This window comes from Zonotrichia albicollis, chromosome Z (genome assembly GCF_047830755.1).
Source record: "Zonotrichia albicollis isolate bZonAlb1 chromosome Z, bZonAlb1.hap1, whole genome shotgun sequence".
NCBI classification, from domain to species: Eukaryota; Metazoa; Chordata; class Aves; order Passeriformes; family Passerellidae; genus Zonotrichia; species Zonotrichia albicollis.
Genome location: NC_133860.1, coordinates 15,850,795 through 15,869,881, shown reverse-complemented (window position 1 = coordinate 15,869,881; position 19,087 = coordinate 15,850,795). Strand labels below are relative to the sequence as shown.

The 19,087-nt window shown below is 46.5% G+C and overlaps 2 protein-coding genes across 6 annotated transcripts in view; both read right to left on the bottom strand.

The window, feature by feature from the left end:
* RUSC2 (RUN and SH3 domain containing 2) overlaps window positions 1–17,005 on the bottom strand; it is a 36,098-nt gene extending 19,093 nt beyond the window's left edge. Inside the window, exon 1 of one of the 3 annotated variants that reach the window (XM_026796257.2) lies at window positions 16,684–17,005. The gene's annotated coding sequence lies outside the window, so the exon portion shown is untranslated. The remainder of the gene's footprint in view (window positions 1–16,683) is intronic. The other 2 variants (XM_026796256.2, XM_026796255.2) reach the window with 2 other exon arrangements.
* Window positions 16,737–19,087, bottom strand: part of LOC102061741 (phospholipid-transporting ATPase ID) — a 108,081-nt gene continuing 105,730 nt past the window's right edge. For all 3 annotated transcript variants that reach the window (XM_074533105.1, XM_005491738.4, XM_026796275.2), the window contains exon 31: window positions 16,737–16,782. The gene's annotated coding sequence lies outside the window, so the exon portion shown is untranslated. The remainder of the gene's footprint in view (window positions 16,783–19,087) is intronic.

The window sequence follows — 19,087 nt, the reverse complement described above, 5'->3', positions numbered from 1 at the left end:
TGCTGCCACAGAGGCTGATGTCTACTCAGCCCAGATCCTGGGGGACAGATTTTCTTCATCAAGGATTCCTAAGACCCCATTGCTCAAGACCCACTGTGGATAACAGCAGCTCCTGACTTGAGGGCACACACACACACACTCACACACACACACACACATAGACACTCTTGCTGGAAGGGTGTTCCTGCCTCAATTTGGACCCTGTGCACCACTGATGGAACAGCGGGAGCTCTGAGTTTATCTGAGTTTATTTCTATTGCATTCAGCAGGAGCCTATCCTGTCCTCCCACTCCCACGTCACAAGCATTTTGGGTAAAAAGCTGGTCTCTCAGTGCCTATCTTCTCATGTAGTTCACCCCACCTTTGTTCCTGCTGTTGTGTCTGATTGTAATGCTCACATCACATCCCTCCACCAGGCTTTGCTGTATTTCAAGTGCTGCCACAATGCAACCACCTGAACAGCATCATTTTGTAGATACAGACCGGGATGGCAGCGCACTTTGTTGCTGAAGCACCAGGTCTCTGCTGCCTCTAGGAAATGGTTGCTTGAAGCAGGCTCCCAGCACCAGCACCCATCTGCTGACAGGCCCTGCTGAGCAGCACACAATTCACGTCAGCACAGAAGCTGCTGTGGGAGGACAGGCTCGCACAGACACACTTTGACATTTGACGGCGAAATGTCAGCGCTGACATGAAGCCATTTCCCATCTGTCTCTCCGGCGCTCTGGCTGCAACACAGGGCTCTGCCCAGCTCTCTGGCTCCAGCAGCAGCACAGGCTCCCCGGAGGGCTGCAGTTCACTGTCCAGCAGAGACCCTGCAGCAGACAGATGCCCATGCTGCCCTCACCCATGACCTGCTTCCAGCGCCAGGCTCCGAGGTGCAGGATCACAGGTGACATACAGACAGCTCCTGCCAGGAGACATTCTGATGGCATCCATAGAGATAGGCACGACATTTTGTACCATAGCTACTCCTTTTCTCTGCCCTGCAACCTCTCCTGGTTTCCTCTGGACTTAGGGGTGCAGGGAGGTTGGCAATGGCACTGCCACCAGAGGGATTCTTCAGTTCCCAACACCACAGAATCCTCCCATTAGTTGACCCTTCCTTATTCTGGAAAACTGCAGAAGCATTCTTCCTCTTCCTACTCAGAGTCTGCTACACTGGGATTGATGTTGGGGAATAAAATGCAGCAAGCAGACCAGTTTCAGATCTTGCTGGTTTTGATCACTTCTTCATGAAGCCCTCACTTCACTTTTGCAACAGGAAATTTACATATGTGGTTAGGCAGTTCATACCTGAACATTTTTTGCCAAATCAGTTAATTCTTCTTATTGCTGTCATGAATCCTGCTCAATGCTTCACACACGAGAGCAAACACAGCATCCAGCACTGATTCCTGCCTAGGGCACGGTGTAATAGCCGTGCAAGGCAGGGAGACATGCAGGGAGCACCACGACTCTAGACACGCCTATACATCAGCCATTTTATTTTCAGATGTCAGAATTCTTGCCTTCTCCATACTGACACCATCTGCTGCAACATGGCAGATATGGGTTGTTTATTCAGGGAGCTCTTCCTTGAGGTGCTAATGGTTACCTGGAGAAGGTGAGGGCCACATTGTGGATGCTTTATTCCAAACAGGATAATACAGAGCAGGGAAAACAGCTTTTTCTGAGATGCCTGCATTTGGTACAGAATTGCTCATGAATGATTGTTCCCCCACAGAAATAAATACACACAACAAAAACTCCTTAGCTGCAGCAAAGCTCTAGGTAAAAAGCAGGTGAGTGCTGCGCAGCAAAGGATGGTTCAGCACTGATCTGAGAGCTGCCTATCAGGTCATGCCTGAGCCTCAGAGAGGAGGCTGCATGCTGCAGGTAACAGGAGCATGCAGAATCCTTTGGGCGCTCTGCATGCCATGCCTTTTCAGTCCTTGCTGACCCCCACACAGGGGCCCTCAAATCCCTCTCCTGTCACACCCCTAAGACTGAGGACACTGTGCTAATTCAAAGGTGGCTGGTACAGCTTCACGGCTCCTCAGCCTCGGGTACCAACTCCTGCCTCTGCAACACTGCTGGGAAGATGCAGAAGGCACCAGACCTGGCTGCAATTGCCTCCAAGGGCTGACAAGTTATGTGTGGTGGCTGCACACCTCCAGGCATTCTCTGATACTTGTTATGGCTCCAGCCACAATTTTGGGAGTTCTAGAGCTGAACCCTTAATACCCTGCTCTGCTCAGAGCTGTCCCCTGCACATACATGGGGCAACAGGGTTCAGCTCAAGGTAACACAGGCTTCCTCCTAAAATGTAATGTATTGGAGGAGGCAGGCAGAGATATGAGAGATAAATGTGATTTTAATGTAAAAAGACTGCACATAGAGCACAGAGAATGAGGAAGCAAGCACAGCATCGTCAGAACTGTCAGCTGGAGGCAATGCTGGCTTTTTGGAGGATGGCTTTTCTGAACAGATTATTGTTTCTACAAACCTCAGTCACTTCATCCATGAAATTGAGTGTCCAAAGGAAACCTTTAACTGTGAGGGTTATTGCTGACTCCTTCTGTATGGCTTTGGTTTCACTGTCATCATCACCTTCCTCAGGCAGACCAAAATTCATCATGTCATTCAAGGGTGAAATATGCAAAAACAGGGTTAAAAGCTAGGCATTCAGTTTCACAGAAGAAGCAGAAAAAATTCTTTTGTATTAGAGCTGCCTGTTCTTTGAGGGTTGTTCCATGTGAAGCCCTGACTCCTACAATGCATTTGCATTAACATGCCTGAAGAAACCTCACAGCCCTACAAAACAAGCACAAGTAGCAATGCTGCAAAAAGCAACCGTTTGTGTGATCGTGCAGACAAAGGCACAATACAGACATCTCCTCTTTCCTCCATGGGAGAGATATTTTCAGTTTACTCCCTGCATGTCTACCTCTAGGCAAAAGGGCTGGGAGATTGATCCAAACTGAAAACCACCCTTCAAACAGTATGGGAGATCTCAGGGCTCACTGCATCCTTCACCAATGCTGCAGTTCATCCCTGTCCCAGCTCTGCCACTACAAAAGCTGCCAGAAAGTACTGGATGGTTTTAAACAAGAATTCGTTAGGAAGATTCCAGAAAACTGGAGGGCATTCAGGCAGCAGCATCAGAGAAGAGGATGAGTGGTTCAGGGTGAGTGGCCTGGGGATGGGCCTGAACCATGGGAATGTGTAAGCAGAGGGAGGAGGTGAGGAAGCCTGTGCAGGATGAGTCTATTTAGTGGTATTTATTTGGACACCTGTTTTTTACTTGCCAGCTAATACATCTCTATCAAATTCACACCTTCATTAAGTGCTTTATTAAATCATCCAGTGAGTTTCATGAAAAAAAAAAAAGAAAAAGAGGTGTAAAAGGAAATGTTTATTGTTTAATTCATCCTAAACCTCCTGCTCTCCTTCCCTGCCTTAGGGGACAAGGAGCATAGTCAGGGTGGTCTGCATGCTCCCAGCGGGAATATTCCAGCACTTTATGTTTAAAGGGAGCTGCAGAAAAATAGAAAGACTAAATAATTCCTAAACTTCTGCCTCTGCTCAGGCTGATCCCTCTTATAATGCTGTGCAGTGATTCCTGAAAAGACCACTTCCCTTTTCTTTCCACAAAGCCCTGCCTTGGCCAGGGCTTTTTCCAGTGGTTTCCAGGACAGCCTGACTAAGCCCATGATTAATGTATCATTACATCCCAGAACTATATGGGATTATGATGTGTTCCAAATGGAAACCACAGCACGTGATGGTCAGTCACAGCCCTTGTGCTGCTGGCAGAAAGGAGCTGCACGGGCCAGGGGTTACCAGCACACACAAAACTAAGCAATGGGTGTCGTGTGTGTGTTGCTGATGGTGACACAAGCAGTGTGAGGCAGGTATTCCCTCCCAGCCAGAGGACAAGAAACCCCAGCTGCTCTGTGCATTTAGAGTTACACAAGACATCAGAAACAGCTCAAGCAGCAGATCCATAGCAGCTAATATAGGAGCCAGGACAGTGACCCAACCAGTTTCTCCCTCTTCTGTGCTCCCTCGCTCTGTGACTCATCATCTGGCATGTGGCACCCGGCAAGAGCCATTTACAGGCCATGACTCAGAGCATCCACTGAGGTGCTCTGGGATGGAACCTGCTCCTCCTCCTCCATCTCCCGGCCCCAGCCCCCAGCACATATGCTCCTAATTACTTTATGCAAATCCGCAGAGAAGAAAAAGACTGATGTTTCTAGCTGTTCATATCACACAGAAATTGCTAATGAATTAAACTGCAGACACAGTAAATCCTTTCTTATCACAGACTCTCTAGTAGCAGCAGCAGTACAGCAGGAGGGACTATGCTTGCATAGCATCTTTTTGCCTGAGCATTCTGAAAGCTTCCTGAAGATCTTACAACAGCAGAAATCACACAGTTCCATTTTGAAGCACAGATCTGACTGGATGCTGGAGACTGGGTTTTGCAGGGTCACCAGAGTACCCAAGAACCCACAGAGAAAGAAAGAAAATCTTTTAAGTGTACGAAATTTCTGGGCACACTCAGTATTCAAAGTTGCCAAGACTACCCCTCCCTAACTGCACAGCTTTGGTCAGGCCTTAGTGATCCTGACCTGTCCAGTGGCTTCCCTGTCCATGGCAAAGGGGACAGAACTGGGTGACCTTTAAGGTCCCTTCCAACCATAGAAGCCATGGTGTGCTTCTATGATTTGTGCAAAGCAGGGCTTCCAGCTGGTTGCCCCATCACTGTGCTCCTTCTACTGACCTGCCCAACTGAGGACCCCACAACCCAGCAGCTGCAGCTGACTGGTGACAAAACCACAGCCATCAGCTGTGGGTGAACCTGAGTAAAAGCTCCTAAAAGTCTGGACTGAAGGTTTTCCCACCACCTTATATGCCTAGGAGCTGTGAGCCCAAAACTCTCCACCACGGCAGCCAGAGGAGGAAGGGAATGGAGTGTTTGGCTGAGGGAGTCAGGCATCAAACTCATCTCGGCTTCGGGAAGCAAGGCCAGCTCCCTGACCGGTGCCTGCACAGGGTGGCAAAACTGTTCCCTAAGTCTGTCACAGGGCTACATGCAATGGTGAATGGGCAGCTGCTCTTATTCAGGTGTCCACAGCAGGGTGAAGGCTCCTGAGATGACATCAAGAAATGGAGAGGACACAAAAGTCTCAACAGCACTGGAGATTTCTGGGCTTGCTGGGGATATGTAGCATCCCTCTAATTAGAATCACAGAATCATAGAATATGCTGAGTTAAAAGGGACCTGTCAGGATTATCAAATCCAACTCCTGGCCCTGCACAGAGCACCCCAAGAATCACACCACTGCAGGGAAAAAAGGCTTGAAAGTGGAAAAATAGTGAAGACGAAAAACAGAATTGTTGTCACTCAAGGCAACCTGGCAGCTGGGGGATGCTAAGACTATTCACTGTGGGAAATTTCAAGTATTGTGTTTGCTTTGTGTTGTTTTCTGTCTGTCTGGTGAAATGGAATTTCTGTAGAAGACAACAGAATGCTGTCTGAATGATTTAAACTTCATTCTTCACACACTTGGGTCTCCCCACTGGGACAAAGAGAGATAAGAAGCTTGGAGGTTACAGAAAGCACAGAACTGTGAAACACTGCACATGGACCAGGCCCTTTGAGATGTGGAGGCCCAGAAACAGGCCCATGAGCTTTTGGTCCCTGCTAAGATAGAGTAAGCTCAGCAGGGTATGTGTCCCCATCTGTTTCTGAAACCTTCCAGCCAGCGAGGTGACAGGATAAATCTACTCTTTGCACTGCAGCTGTGGGTTGTGGTCACCTTGGTTTCTTGCATCTGTCAGTTCACACAGCCCTGCACCACGCTTTGGAAAGACCTCTCAAAGAGAAGTGACATATCACTTCCCTAACCCTTACTGGAATCTGGCTTCAGACAACACAGTGTTGGCCAGACCATGGCAAAGCAGATGACCTACTTATCCAAAGCTTATGGGAGGATAATTTCAGGAGCAATCTTCATCTGCACAAAAAAAAAGCACACAAGGCCAGCTCTACCTCAAGTATCTTCCCATCTTCATGACGTGGGGAAAAAAGACAAGCTAAGTCCTAAAACGGACAAAGAAAGTCTGTCTTCACTGTGAACAAGGTCTTGCTGCAGTACAGATCAGCACATCCACACAGATTCCAGCCACTCTGTGGCTTTGTATCTTCCCTACCTTCCTTTCTGTGCAGATTAAAACTGGCATTGCACTTCTGTCCAGACTGCAGGAATCACAGCTGCAAAACAATCCCTGCAAGAACAAAAACTCTCCCTGCAAGACAAAAGCATTAGTGACCACTTGAAAAAGCCTGACAAATAAAGAACTCAGCCTTAAAATAACTCTGTAAAAAGAGGCTGTAAAATTATGTTTACTGTCTCTTCAGCCCAAAGCGCCACATATGTAGGAATCACTCTCAAGTGAAAAACAAACATTTCTGGGATGGCAGGTTAAAGCTGTACAACCTCATGCAGCTCAACAGAAGAAACAGAACTGACAGCGAAAGTGCTACAGGGGAGTCAAGTAAAACCACAGCCAGGCCAAGCTCTTGGAATAACAAAAAATCACCCCACAAGTCATGGTAAATAAAGCAGCTAGAAATGTCAAAAAGTGCCAGCAGGATTATTTTAAGACAGGAACACAGCTGTGTTGCAATGGTTTGCTGCCACACCCCAGTGAACAGGAGAAGCAGCGCAGGTACGGCATCACCCAGGAGTGATGGACATCGGGTCTGCCAGGCAGCCTGAATGCCTGCATCTGCCAAGCTGCATTAAATGATGCAATCCTACACGGAATTTAATGCACACTGCGTGCAAACAAATCAGGAGCGCCAAAATCAGGCACAAACAGAGCACATCCCAGCAGCAGCCTGCTTTCACTCGATGTGCCTCTTCCACACTGCACATCCAAATGGTCTTTCAATCAGCAGCTGTGACCAACAGCTGACTCCTGCTAAGGCTGCAGGAGACTTTAACCCTTCCTAGCCCTAGGCTGCTCTACCAAGACCAGAAGAAATGCCTGGATACACAGGAAGACATTTTCCTGCGTCGCTTCTGCAGGAAGACACAATGGTCTGGAGGCTGGCAACTCCCTGATTTGGGGATGATAGCATAGTACAAAGCAAAAAAGCTCAGTAGCCCAATAAAAGCAGCATCTGAGGAATTAATACATAGAATTTATCTTGCCTTCTGAAGGACTTTAAGACCACATATGATATACATGTTGGTATATTATATTATATTATATTATATTATATTATATTATATTATATTATATTATATTATATTATATTATATTATATTATATTATATTATATTATATTATATTATATTATATTATATTATATTATATTATATTATATTATATTATATTATTCTGTTACTAACATGAATATATGTAATGATACAATACAAATACATTATATAGATAATTTATCAATACATGGATATATATTATAATTACACTGATACCCAAATGCTTTTAGACCCAGGCTGGATTTTACAATCTCTTGAAGGCAGCTGGAGGACAAGACTGTTTAGTGCTCATATTTGAAAATGGAAATTGCCTGATTACTGCTAAGATCATGCATTTCTTGACCCTATTTTTGGCCAGGTAGCTGAACAAACAGGTCCTCTGCAGTGATGTCTGAATCTCATTTCAGCAGAGTTCAATGTGGGTAAAAATAAAAAAGGCAGAATTATTCCTGGAATGTTGAGACAAGAAGTGTCTGATGTAGGAACAAATCCTTGGGCCATTTTGAGACTACCCAGTCACACGCAGCTTCCTTCATTTGGAAGTAGTTTACATTGCACAGCAGGTTTCATAACCTGCCCATCGAAATTTACAGGACTATACAATCATCTCTCAGTGTCCCTTTTGTTTTTTGGAATTCTTGCAAATTTTTAGAGCTTGTAACTTCCTGAACCAGTGCCTTCCACTCCAAATTACATGCCACACTAGTGGTTATCTGTCAGTTCTTTTGAACATAGGGATATTTAACTTCATTACTTGTCCTTGGGCTAGGGCAGGGAGAGGATCATATTTTCTACTCAATTTGCCAACCTTCAGTGCCAAGATTTCATTCTGCTCAAGCACAAGAGTATTCCCAGATCCTTGGTCCGATTACGAACCTCTCTCCAAGTATCCTGCTGAAGTGTGGGTGTGTTTGTATGTTCACATGGCTGGCAGCAAGGCAGAACTCAAGAGATTCTGGATGAAACCACAACATCAGTTTATATAACAGAATATTTTCCATGCAGCAGAACTAACAAAAGGCAAGCCAGAATCTTAATAAAATACTTATGAAGCAGACCAGACACTCCTAATGATTACACATATTTTCCTTCTGAGAGGGAAATATATCCCTTGTAGGGGCTGGCAACCCAAACTGAGCTCAGTTTGTAAAGCTCTATTCAGGACAGTTTATTTTAGGATATCACTCCACAAGACAGCTCATGTGCTAATTAGGCTTGGAATGACTGGGCTCAACAGAGCATTAAGGGTAAACTAAATCTGATAACCCTGGATTAACCAAGGTCTTCTGCTGATCATGTTGGGCCACACAGACCTACTGACTAGGAAGAAAAAAAAGAGGGCAAACAAGGATGATCCTTGACTCTGAGAGCAGTCAGAGTTCCAGGAGACCCACCAAGTCTACTGAAAGGATGGCCAGGTTGGATGGGGCTTTGAGCAACCTGGTCTGCTGGGAGCGTCCCTGCCCATGGAGGGGTGTGGAATGAGAAGGGAACTCCAGGGTCCTTCCCAACCCAAACTATCCTATGATTGTGTGAGTAGTCTGCCTTTAATCACTTCAAGGGTGTTTGAGACAACTGAAGAGACACTTTAAGACTGCAGGCTCACAGATCTTTGCAGATAGGACATGTTCACATTTGAACACCTTCCTTCTTGAAGCTGTTGCGTACCTTCTGGACCATTAGTCTCAGACAAGACATGTAGCTGACTGTGTTAAGGCCTTGCACTGAGATGGGCCTTAACAAAACCACAAGGTTTTAAAGCTCTGCAACTTCTGAACACATTCTATAAATACACTGGGTAGTCTTATTCACAAGAATGCCAAGCCATTTGGGAATACTGCTGGGCTTTGAAGTTTGAAAGCAAGATTCACGGACTAATTAATCACAGTATGTGAGAGGTATTCATATTATCAGTTTCAAATAATCCTCCTTAATTTCCTGGAGTGTTTTCACATTACAATCAGGGCACCTCATAAATCACTATTTTCTTTCTCTAGATTGTTCAGTATTTCATATCACAAACCCCACAGTTTCCCATTTACCATAGGTAACTTCAATTTTTTCAATCTTTCCTCTTAGGAACATTTTCCAGGGACTTTTTCAGTTTCCTAGGCAGTTTCTCAATTCCCTCCAGCTATGCACTTCATGCTTCTGAGCTGGGGTGACTAATTTCACAGTTTTCCAATTGGCAGTGGGATTAGAAGCAGTAAAATAATCTTCCATTTAATTTCTTATGTACATTAACATCCATATGTATTTGCCTGCCAGTTAATGTCCCTTATGTCCAGGGTGACAACCAGTAAGTTTTTGCAGTTTAATAACATCAGTTTAATGAACTGGAATGCATTTAATCAGTTTAATAATTTGGAATCTGACAAAGTGCACTTTTGTGACCATCTTCTCTTAGACACACTTATGTAACTTACCAGCAAGCTAAAAAATTTCAAGATTTACAACAAAACTAGCCTAGGAGAAATTGGGGGATGTTTTTAAACATATCTGTTCTCTGAGGAAAGCAGTTGGTTTTCCCTTGTCTCTGGAGTGTGGGTTTTGGAGCTTGCTCTCTCAGGCTGCATAAATTCTCAGTATGTCAACAAGCAATTTCTCTTTGGGGTCCCTCAAGAGGTAGAAGGGTCCTCAAAGTCTTACTAGGGTCTGTGCTGAGGATATTTCTCCAAAGTGAATTTTTCCCACTAAAGCAGTGAGGTCTAGTGGCCTGTACCCTTGAAAGAATGTTCCCCTTTCATTTTGATGGGCAGGTGGAGAGGTTGTTGTGGTTTTTCTTTTCGACCTCAACTCATGCCAAGGGGAAAGCAGGAACAAGGCACTGGACCAAAATCCTGGCTGTTAAATGTACTCTGATTCTGAGCAGAATCACCCCTCAGTGCCCCTGGAACAATTACAAATGCACCAAATTACAATTTCAGTTTGGGGTGTTTCTCTACCTTGGGGTACCAAATAATGTCACCAGCACAAAGCCTGGGAGGGATCAGGGTTATGGAGATGGAAATATTCTGTGGAGTCTCTGAAACTTTTGCAAAGTCACCAAGACAACCAGAGATCACAGAAACTCCAGTGTATCCAAAATTACACCCGATGTCTCAAAACCAGATACAGCCAAGCATAAACTGAATGGCTGTGGCTGGAGCACTGCCACCTTTGTGCATCAACCACGCCCATGCCACTGCCTGTCAGTGCCAGGACACACCTGTTTCCTTGCAGCTTCCCCCCTCCTCCTCTCCTGTTGTGCTACAGGCTGGGCAGCCCTCCTCACCAGGGTCAGGATGCTGGAGGTCACCCTGCGCTCCACGCTCCTCACCTCTCCTCTGACCAAGTGCCAAAACCAAAACTAGCCCCTCTGAGCAGCACGTGGGAGCCAACAGGCCATCAGGCTTACTCTAATAAGCAGTCACCACCCTCAGAGTGCTTTATACAGTAATTATAAATAGCAAGGGCCTATGGAAATGAAAATGAGGGACATGACAAGGGGCTGAAAGTGGAGGAGACATCTGCCTAAGGACAATGCTCTCCTCAACAGCATTTCAAGCACTGCAACCTGCAGTTGGAGGGCAGTAGAATAAGTTAGATGCCAAATCTCAGCAGTAGAGTAAGTTAGATGCCATTGACTGTGGACAAGTGAGAGTAGCATGTTGCCAGTAGGAAACGGCTAAGTGTAGATGCCTGCTGAAATTCTCTCGCTGGTTTTCTGAAGGGAGCTACAATCACTGCTCAGGCTAAGACATACTTGGGCAAGAAACCCCTTGGAAGCCACAACAGCAATTCACAGGAGACCAAGTGGTGAAGGAGAGGTCGACCAGAGTAAGCCTAACCCCAGACAGATGTGTCACTCCAGGTATCAACCATCACAATGAATTAGGCCAAGCCAAGGAAGATACACTGTGTGGATCAACAGCACCTTGGGACCAGAGATATGAAATATTCACTCCTCCCACTGCATCTTCTCCTTGTGTGGGCTTATCATTTTGCCACCTGAGTTACTGGAAAAGGTTTGAGGGTGGGACTACAGGGAAAAACACCATGTAAGCAAACACTGTAATGAACCTGCCTGCTAAGAGCAGAAAATTGTGCTAGCGAAATAATCAAGACAGGTCATTCTCCCTGCTAAGAAGGGCATCTGGGAGTACAGCAATGCCATCTGAGCTTACACAGGGGCTTACACATGGGAGTGAAGCCTGAGCATCCCTGTTCTTTGCCATGGGAACCCCAGAGAGGGACCAAAAGAAGTTATCTTGCTGAACAAATCTGGGTGAATTTGGCCTACAGGCAAAAGGAGGCAAAGCATCCATGTGGCTGGTCCTGCACCAGGCAGGCAGACCATAACAGAGAAGAACAAGCACAATGAAAACATTTAGGGCATGTTCTTCCACAGGCAATGGCAGCTACTGGGAGTCCATAAAGAATAAGGTGAGGCTCTGGAGTCAAACTGATGAGATTAGTATAAACTGGGTAGGGAGCAAGGACTCTAGACTGAGGTTAACAGAGGGTCTGAGGAAAGTATCAGCTGAAAACCTGATATTTGCTACGGTTTTCCATACAAGTTTTAATGGAATATTTTTTCCCTACAACTCCCAGAGCAGAAACTCCCTTCCTCCCAAAAAGAACTGGTATCATTCATACACTGGTACGTATCTCTGACACTGTCCCCAAAAGCATAACAGGGCCAGTGACACTTGTTCTCTGCTTGCAGAGAGCATTTTGTGTTGGAGCACAGAGTGGCAGCTTGGTGGCAAGGCCAGTTCCCCATCACTTGCCAAGGGTCAGTACAAAGCACTGCCAACATGACTCAGATATTGATTATTTATCACTCAAAGATACTGCCAGCCGCACAGCCTCAGCACTGCCCAAAAACCAACACATGGTCTCTCTTCCAGGAGTCCAAACTCAGAACTTGAGCCTGAGCAAGTAGTTGCCATCAGCCTCATTATGGCCACTCACCAACACTACAGCTCTGCCTTCCCTCTCCATCTGATTTACAGCAGTTAACAAACACAGCGGGTTTTGGTTGGGTTTTTTATCCCAGTACTTGTAAATTTAGCAACCAATAGCCTTGCCCAGTAAGAAGCACTTGCATGCGTCTGAGAGGTAGAAAAAATATTGTCTATATGATCCTGAGGCTGCAACACAACTGAGGTGAGGAGACAAAGAGCTTCTGGGCAGCCTGCTTTTGTGCTCATCTTAACACATATGTCCTGGCTTTGACCCACTTTTTTCAGAAAATAAATGTTAAAATTATTTTCATCAAGAGAGAAAACTGAAGCAGAACCAGAGACCAGAGGTATTTTGACAGCCCATTTCTTTCTTATTGGAGAGTAAGCAATTTTGAGATGAGTGTGAGCGCATGCAGGGAACCTGCTTGGCAGATAATAACAACAATGGCAAATCCCTGCTAAGGTTTGTTACCAATACAGCTGTCATTGATCATTGCTACCGATTTCACCCCCTTTCAGCCAAGCTCTCTCAGCTTCTTCAAGCCTTATCCCGCAGTCTCTCACACAGCTGGAATGTGTTGATGGGCTTCTGGCTTTTTTGGGCTCATGGACTGGCCAACCAGAAGCATTTTATCCCCATCAGAACACTGCCCATGAAGCAGCAGACGTAGAAGACAAATGAGGTTTTCCACTGCCAGTCAGATTCCAATGGTTTCCACAGTAAAATCTTGTCCAGTATGGGCCTTGATTCCACAGCTGACAGGAAGGTACCTCTACCTCCAATCCTCCACCTCTTAAGCACCAGCAGATATCTCCTCATCTCTTACACTGGATCTACTTTTTTTGGGTTCAACTATCAGAATCTTGCCTACTGAGATGAATTTTCACCCAGCACCCATGATACAGAAGTTGCTTTGGATTGAACATCTCAAACTGACCCAGTTTATATTAAACAGAATGGTAAAAAGCAAACAGAGCTGTAATGAAACGTTTTTAATTTTTAAAGAGCAAATCTCTGGTGCGTCAGAGCAAACAGTTATAATGCCAACAAGAACAAACAGCTTGAAGAAGTACTGCAGAAAATATTTTGAAATTAAGTTTTAAAAAAAAAATCTAGACTCACCAAGACAGATGAGGAGATTAGAAGAGAAAGGCTCCTGATCAACCTGAATGAGTAACCACACCAAGAAGGATATTAGTGGTAAGAAAAACAGCACCTTCAGTGGTGTTTTGGCAAAACAAATATTGAAGCTGCAGCAACGACAGGCTGGATAATACAGGGGGAAGAAGGGGCAGAAAAGGAAATTAGCTTTTGACTGGAAACAAATTCAAAAAGATGAAAGCACTCATGTCAGAAGGACAGGATATTCTTGATCCCAGAACAATGAAAGAATCGCTGGTTGCTCACAGCTGGCAACTGCACTATTGATAAAAATACCCATTAGAAAAGAGAGGAAAAAGGTGAAACCGTGTGGCTGACAAATATTAAAGGCAAAAGTCTTCAGCTGTTCTGCAAAGGCAGGGAAAGTGACCCATGTTAGATATATCAACCTGCCCTTACTATTACATAAGTCTTTCAGAAAATGCTAGAAAAGAAAAATAAGACAGGGAAATAAACTGAAAACAGGGCAAAGCACAAGATGGGGCAACAAAAGTCCGAGTATTGTCTGGGTATCAGGAACCACACCAGAGTGACATCTTTACTCACCAGGAACATCAGACTGGAAGAAAATGAAGATATCTGGGACTAAAAATTTGTTCTTTGTTTGCTCACACAGCCTCAGACACCTGACAAGCAGTAATGGAGCTGTGGGCAGACCATTCCTCAGTTCACAGCATATTCTCTTGGGCCACCTGCACTTTCTGCAATGCAGGTCCAGGTCCCTCGTATCTAGAGATCCATCTGCACTTTATCTCCATCATCGGCATCGATGCAGTGAGGAAGACACAGTCCCGTGGATGATTTTAGCCAGTTCCACTCACCAGAACCTCTTGCCCATCTTTCAGGCGTCTCAGAGATTATCTGTGCACTCTCACTGCTTAACAGATGCTCCTGTAAGAGTGGTACCTACTAGCCAGGCACAGCCTGTATGCCTTGAGGACATTCCCACCCCACACAGAAGAGGCTGCATCACCTTTTTTTTATTCCTTAAGGCAGGCACTGTACACACATATATACCTATACATATATGAGTTTTCTTAGGCATGCTGATGCAGGTATGTGTGTCTGTACATTCTGTTGCACATCCTGCCCTCCAGCCCGCGATGTGCTGCACACAGTCACGCTGCTGTTATCCACCACCCATCTCCCATAGGAACCTGCTCTGCAGCAGCACCACAAACCCAGTCTGCACACCTGCAGACACATCCCGCTCCCTGCTCCCATCAGCCTGAAAGGGCTGGATTCTGGGAGACACAGAGAGGTTTTCCAACGTCCAAGAGCAAGACAGGGGTGAGAAGGAGCTGCAGTTCAGGAAGCCTTATGTTGCTTCCAGGATATTGTCATCGATCTGCAAGAAGGCAACACGCCACTTTGAGATTTTGCTGGAAGCCCTCTCCTCCTTGCCTGGCTCACCCTGCACCGAAACTCTGGGTTTGCCTTCAGCACTGGGGATAAAGGCAGTGGAGCCTTGTCACTCCATAGGGATGGAGGGGAAGCAACCAAATGAGAACCTGCAGCATCAAAATGGTTCCTCCGGAGAGCTACTGCAGAAAAGGCTGTGCTGAGGATCACCCCCACCCCCACAAACCCTGCAGGGCTGCACACAGCACTGAGCGTCGCGGGGAACACAGTGAGAGGCTGGAGAATGACAACAGAAACAACACATTTGCATTCCCTGACAATGACAACCCTGAATTTCCCCTCTGTGCGCTCTCCCACTGGTCTCTGACCCAAACCTCCTGCTCCCCCAGCCCTGCAATGCCTCCCATCTGCCTTCTCTTTCCATGGTTCCTCTGCAGCTCTGCTAAACATCTACCATTTTATTTACATTTTTCCTGTCATCCTGTTGTTCTTTATAGGCCTAAAAAGCTCTGTCTGAATTATTCCCGGGTCACTGGCAAATGGTAAAAAATTTTCGTAAATAGGTAAGACCTGCCAAGCTTACTCTTTAGCAACACTGGTATAAAAGGCTGCAGGTGTGTGGAGGTAAAAATACAGATTTCTACTTCCCTTGTACTTTAGTGCACCTTTATGACACCCATCAATCCACACATTGTCTGATATGATATTCTCTGACTGCCATTTACTTCAGATTCGCCCAAAATCCTGCAACTGCAACCCCACACACTCAGCATTTTCCATAACTCCAAAAGACTGGATCTGCTATTCGATTATCTCCTTTTGTTATGACATTCCCATCTGCACATTCCCCTACAGCCGCATCACTTTAACATATACCAAAATCTCATTCTTTTATACTTTTGCTTTATTGTTCTCACTGTCACATTGCCCCTCCAGCATCTATATCCCTATCCCACATATATCCTTCTCTTTGTTTGAGCCCTTCTCCTATTTGCAGAGGCAATTTAATGGAAGGATTTGTGCGGAGGGTGGGGGAGGGAGGAAGAAGAAGGAAAGCAGGGAGGGAAAAGAGGGATTTGGCTATAACAAGACCATGTAATTAAGCTCCAGTAACTGGTACCCAGCCCGGACCCCTCATTTCAGTAATTAAAAGCAGTAATTCCTCCATTCCCAGATAACCTTTCTCATCTGATCTGTGAAAAGAGGCAGGGAGAGTGCATCCATTTACACAGCCAGCACAGACACACCCTGGCAACACAAAGGACTCCAGCCTGCACAGAGCCCGTGTATCACTCAGCAGAAGGACAGCGTTTTACATGCCACGATATTTACCCTATTGCCTTTTGAACAAATGATTTACCAGTATTAAGGGGAGGGAAAAAAGAAGGGGAAAAAAAAAAAGCAGTAAAAAGAAGGCAAAAGCCACAGTGACAGCAACCTTTCCTCTGTCTGAGCCCTTTGTCTCTGTCTTTTCATGGAAGCGCTGTCTGTCAAAACAGCTTTTGAGCTGCACAGCAACATCACCACCAGGGATGCTCGGCGAGCATGGCAGCGCCGGGACCACAACAACCCCAATCCCTGCGGGCTGGGCTGCCATGGCAGGCACAATGGAGAGCTGTGCGGAGGCACTGCCAGGGCGAAGCACGACTCGCCTCTGCACAGCCAGCCCCAGGCGTGACAGCTGCTGTTTCACAGCTACAATGGACAAGCACACATTCTGTGCGCGGCAGCCGCAGCCTCCTCGCCCGCTCCCATCCATGACAGCCACAGCCAGCTCCAAAGCAATGCAGCCTCTGAAGAGACAAAGCAATCCTAAAATCCTTAAGCTCCGTCGGCTAGCTGGCATCCTCCACAAAAACAAACCGGCCACCGAGCGGCCTGAAAACCAACAGCACAGCTGACACCCGCCCCGATAATTCATCCATCTCACCTTTCCACAGATCCTCCGTCTCCCGTCAGCGAACACACTCTGCTCCGGCACTCCTGAGCGCTCAGATTCCAGAAGGCTCTGCGCTCTCTCACCAGGATGCTGTGGAAAACACAGAGTCAATTTTTTTTTCTTTTCTGATTTTTTTTTTCCTCCTCACAGCTGCATCCCTGGCAATGCAGAGGGTCTGCGCAATCACATCTCCGATGCTCCTGCTGCTGCTGCTGCTGCTGTGACGTTGCTGCGTGTGAAGGAGCAAGCATGCCCACAGCACCGCCACTTCAGCTTGCAGTCAGTCCCTGTGGAACTCAGACAAGGCAGGGGATGGGAGGGAGCAGAAAAGGAGGGGATGATGGAGGATTGATTCTTACAGAACAGGGAAATCAGGTAGGCAGCATTAGGAGAAATAAAAAGATTGAAGCCTGTGCTGTAAAATAGAGCTGCAGCATCCTATTTTGTGATGAGACTGGATTTCGGATGCTGTGTGCTTGCTTGCAGGCTGCCTGATCTCTTCACCCTGTCTTTGCAAGGAAAGCAAAATGGACTGGAGTGTTCCTACTGTTGATAATGGCAGCTAGAACCCTTGGAGATAAAATGGCAGCCTGCAAAGCAATGCAGAGGACGAGGAGGAGGATGGGAAGACTGCAAGAAGCTTCCTGAAGCTTCTTTACATTTCTGTAGTGCCTTGCCCTAGACAGCTTGATCAACAGTATCTATACAGCATCCCTGAAATGCAGACACCCCCAGAGCAAGACACAACCACCACCACTTCCCACAGTGCTGAACCCACCTGGCAGGGGCAGGATGTCTGCAGTCCCTGCTTCCACAGGGGGCCTCAAATCAAGGTCCCACCAACTTTTAGCTGCAGTTTGTGATTAAAGCCCATGACCTGGGCTAGATCCCAGCCTCTCGCCACTCACAGTGGATCTTCCTATCTGAAACAGGGGGTCACCACCTGCAAAGCTCAGTCTCTCGCTGTCTGGAAGGGTTTTTCCATATCTGCCTTTCCAGAGGCAGCTGGTGAGAAGGGGTGATGGAACTTGCTTAATAGGCGGAGTAGTGCAGCTCCTGACAGGGCACAGTAGCTGTGCAAGGGACAAACGTGGCTGCTTTTGCTTTTCTACCCGCTGGGGCATAACCACACACCCCAGAAACTCAGCTGTGCTCTGGCCTGTGCTGTCCCAGGGCAGATGTTTCGAGCACTGTAGCAGCATCCATCCTGCAGGGACCACTCACATTACTGCCCTTTCTCATCCAGCCCCATGCCTACAGCCCTGTGTAGAGCCAAGCACAGCCCAGAAATTGGAGCACCCACACTGGAAAAAGTAAAAAAAAACCTGTGAGCCCCAACCTCCTAAACTGAGGCTCTGTAGGAAGCGAGCAGATCAAGACAAGGGAGAGAAGGTGTAAAATTGTTACACGGACAACAAAATTCTAAAATTAAGAACTGCCACATGGCTAAGTACTTTTTACTTTATGCCGTGATGTACCCAAAGCAGCAAATAAGTAACACAAATACAACAACCCAGACAATATAGAACTTTACAATATAGAACATTTATCTCTGGAGAGGTCAAATAAAAAAGAGTTATGACATAAAAAGTTATGACAGAAAAGTGTTAGACTTATTACTGGAAGTGGCTGCCAATTATCTCAGATTCAAAAATACGACAAACTTTTAAAATGTCCCTTCAAGAAATATTTAAATCAGATTTCTGTCAGAAAACCATGGGGCTAGGGGGTGGTTCCTACCAAGGGCTTCAGAGGCAGGAGTCCAGTGTTCCCCCTAGCTCAGGACCATTCCACTAGGAAAAGAGGAAGGGCCTTGGGCTGTAGGCTGTGCAGACTGTTTGCAATGCACTGGAGCAGCATCACACAGCTCTGCTACTCACCTCCAAACCACAGTGAATGATCACTCTACCAGTCCCAGAGGTCAGGCTCCACAGGCCAGGTCCTTCCCAAGAAGTCAATGCACTGGTCCTATCAGCAGCACTTTCTGCTCCCCAGCCCACTCCTGCCTTTCCTGGGATGCTTGGGACCCACTCCACCAGCTGGTTCTGTTCAAGAGGCAGGGACAGGCCCCCAGGAGGATGCAGGAGTGAAGGACCTACCTCCATGCCTGGCCATTGCAGCAAGCAGAAAGCCAGTCCTGGCAGGCTCTGCTCCAGCCAAGCTGCTGTAAATGAGACTATTTACTGTGCTCCCATTAACGTGCAGCCCCAGGACCCCCATTTGGCCAGTCCCATTGTACTGTCAGTGTTAATTAAGGCAGGCTCAAGCAGACATCTCCGGCCCCTTCAGCTGGGACAGTCAGGGAGCAGCAGTGAGGAAAGAGACGGAGAGTTTCAGCTGTGGAGCTCTGTGCAGAACAAGGAGCATTTGTTACCCAGGAGACTCGTTCCCACAG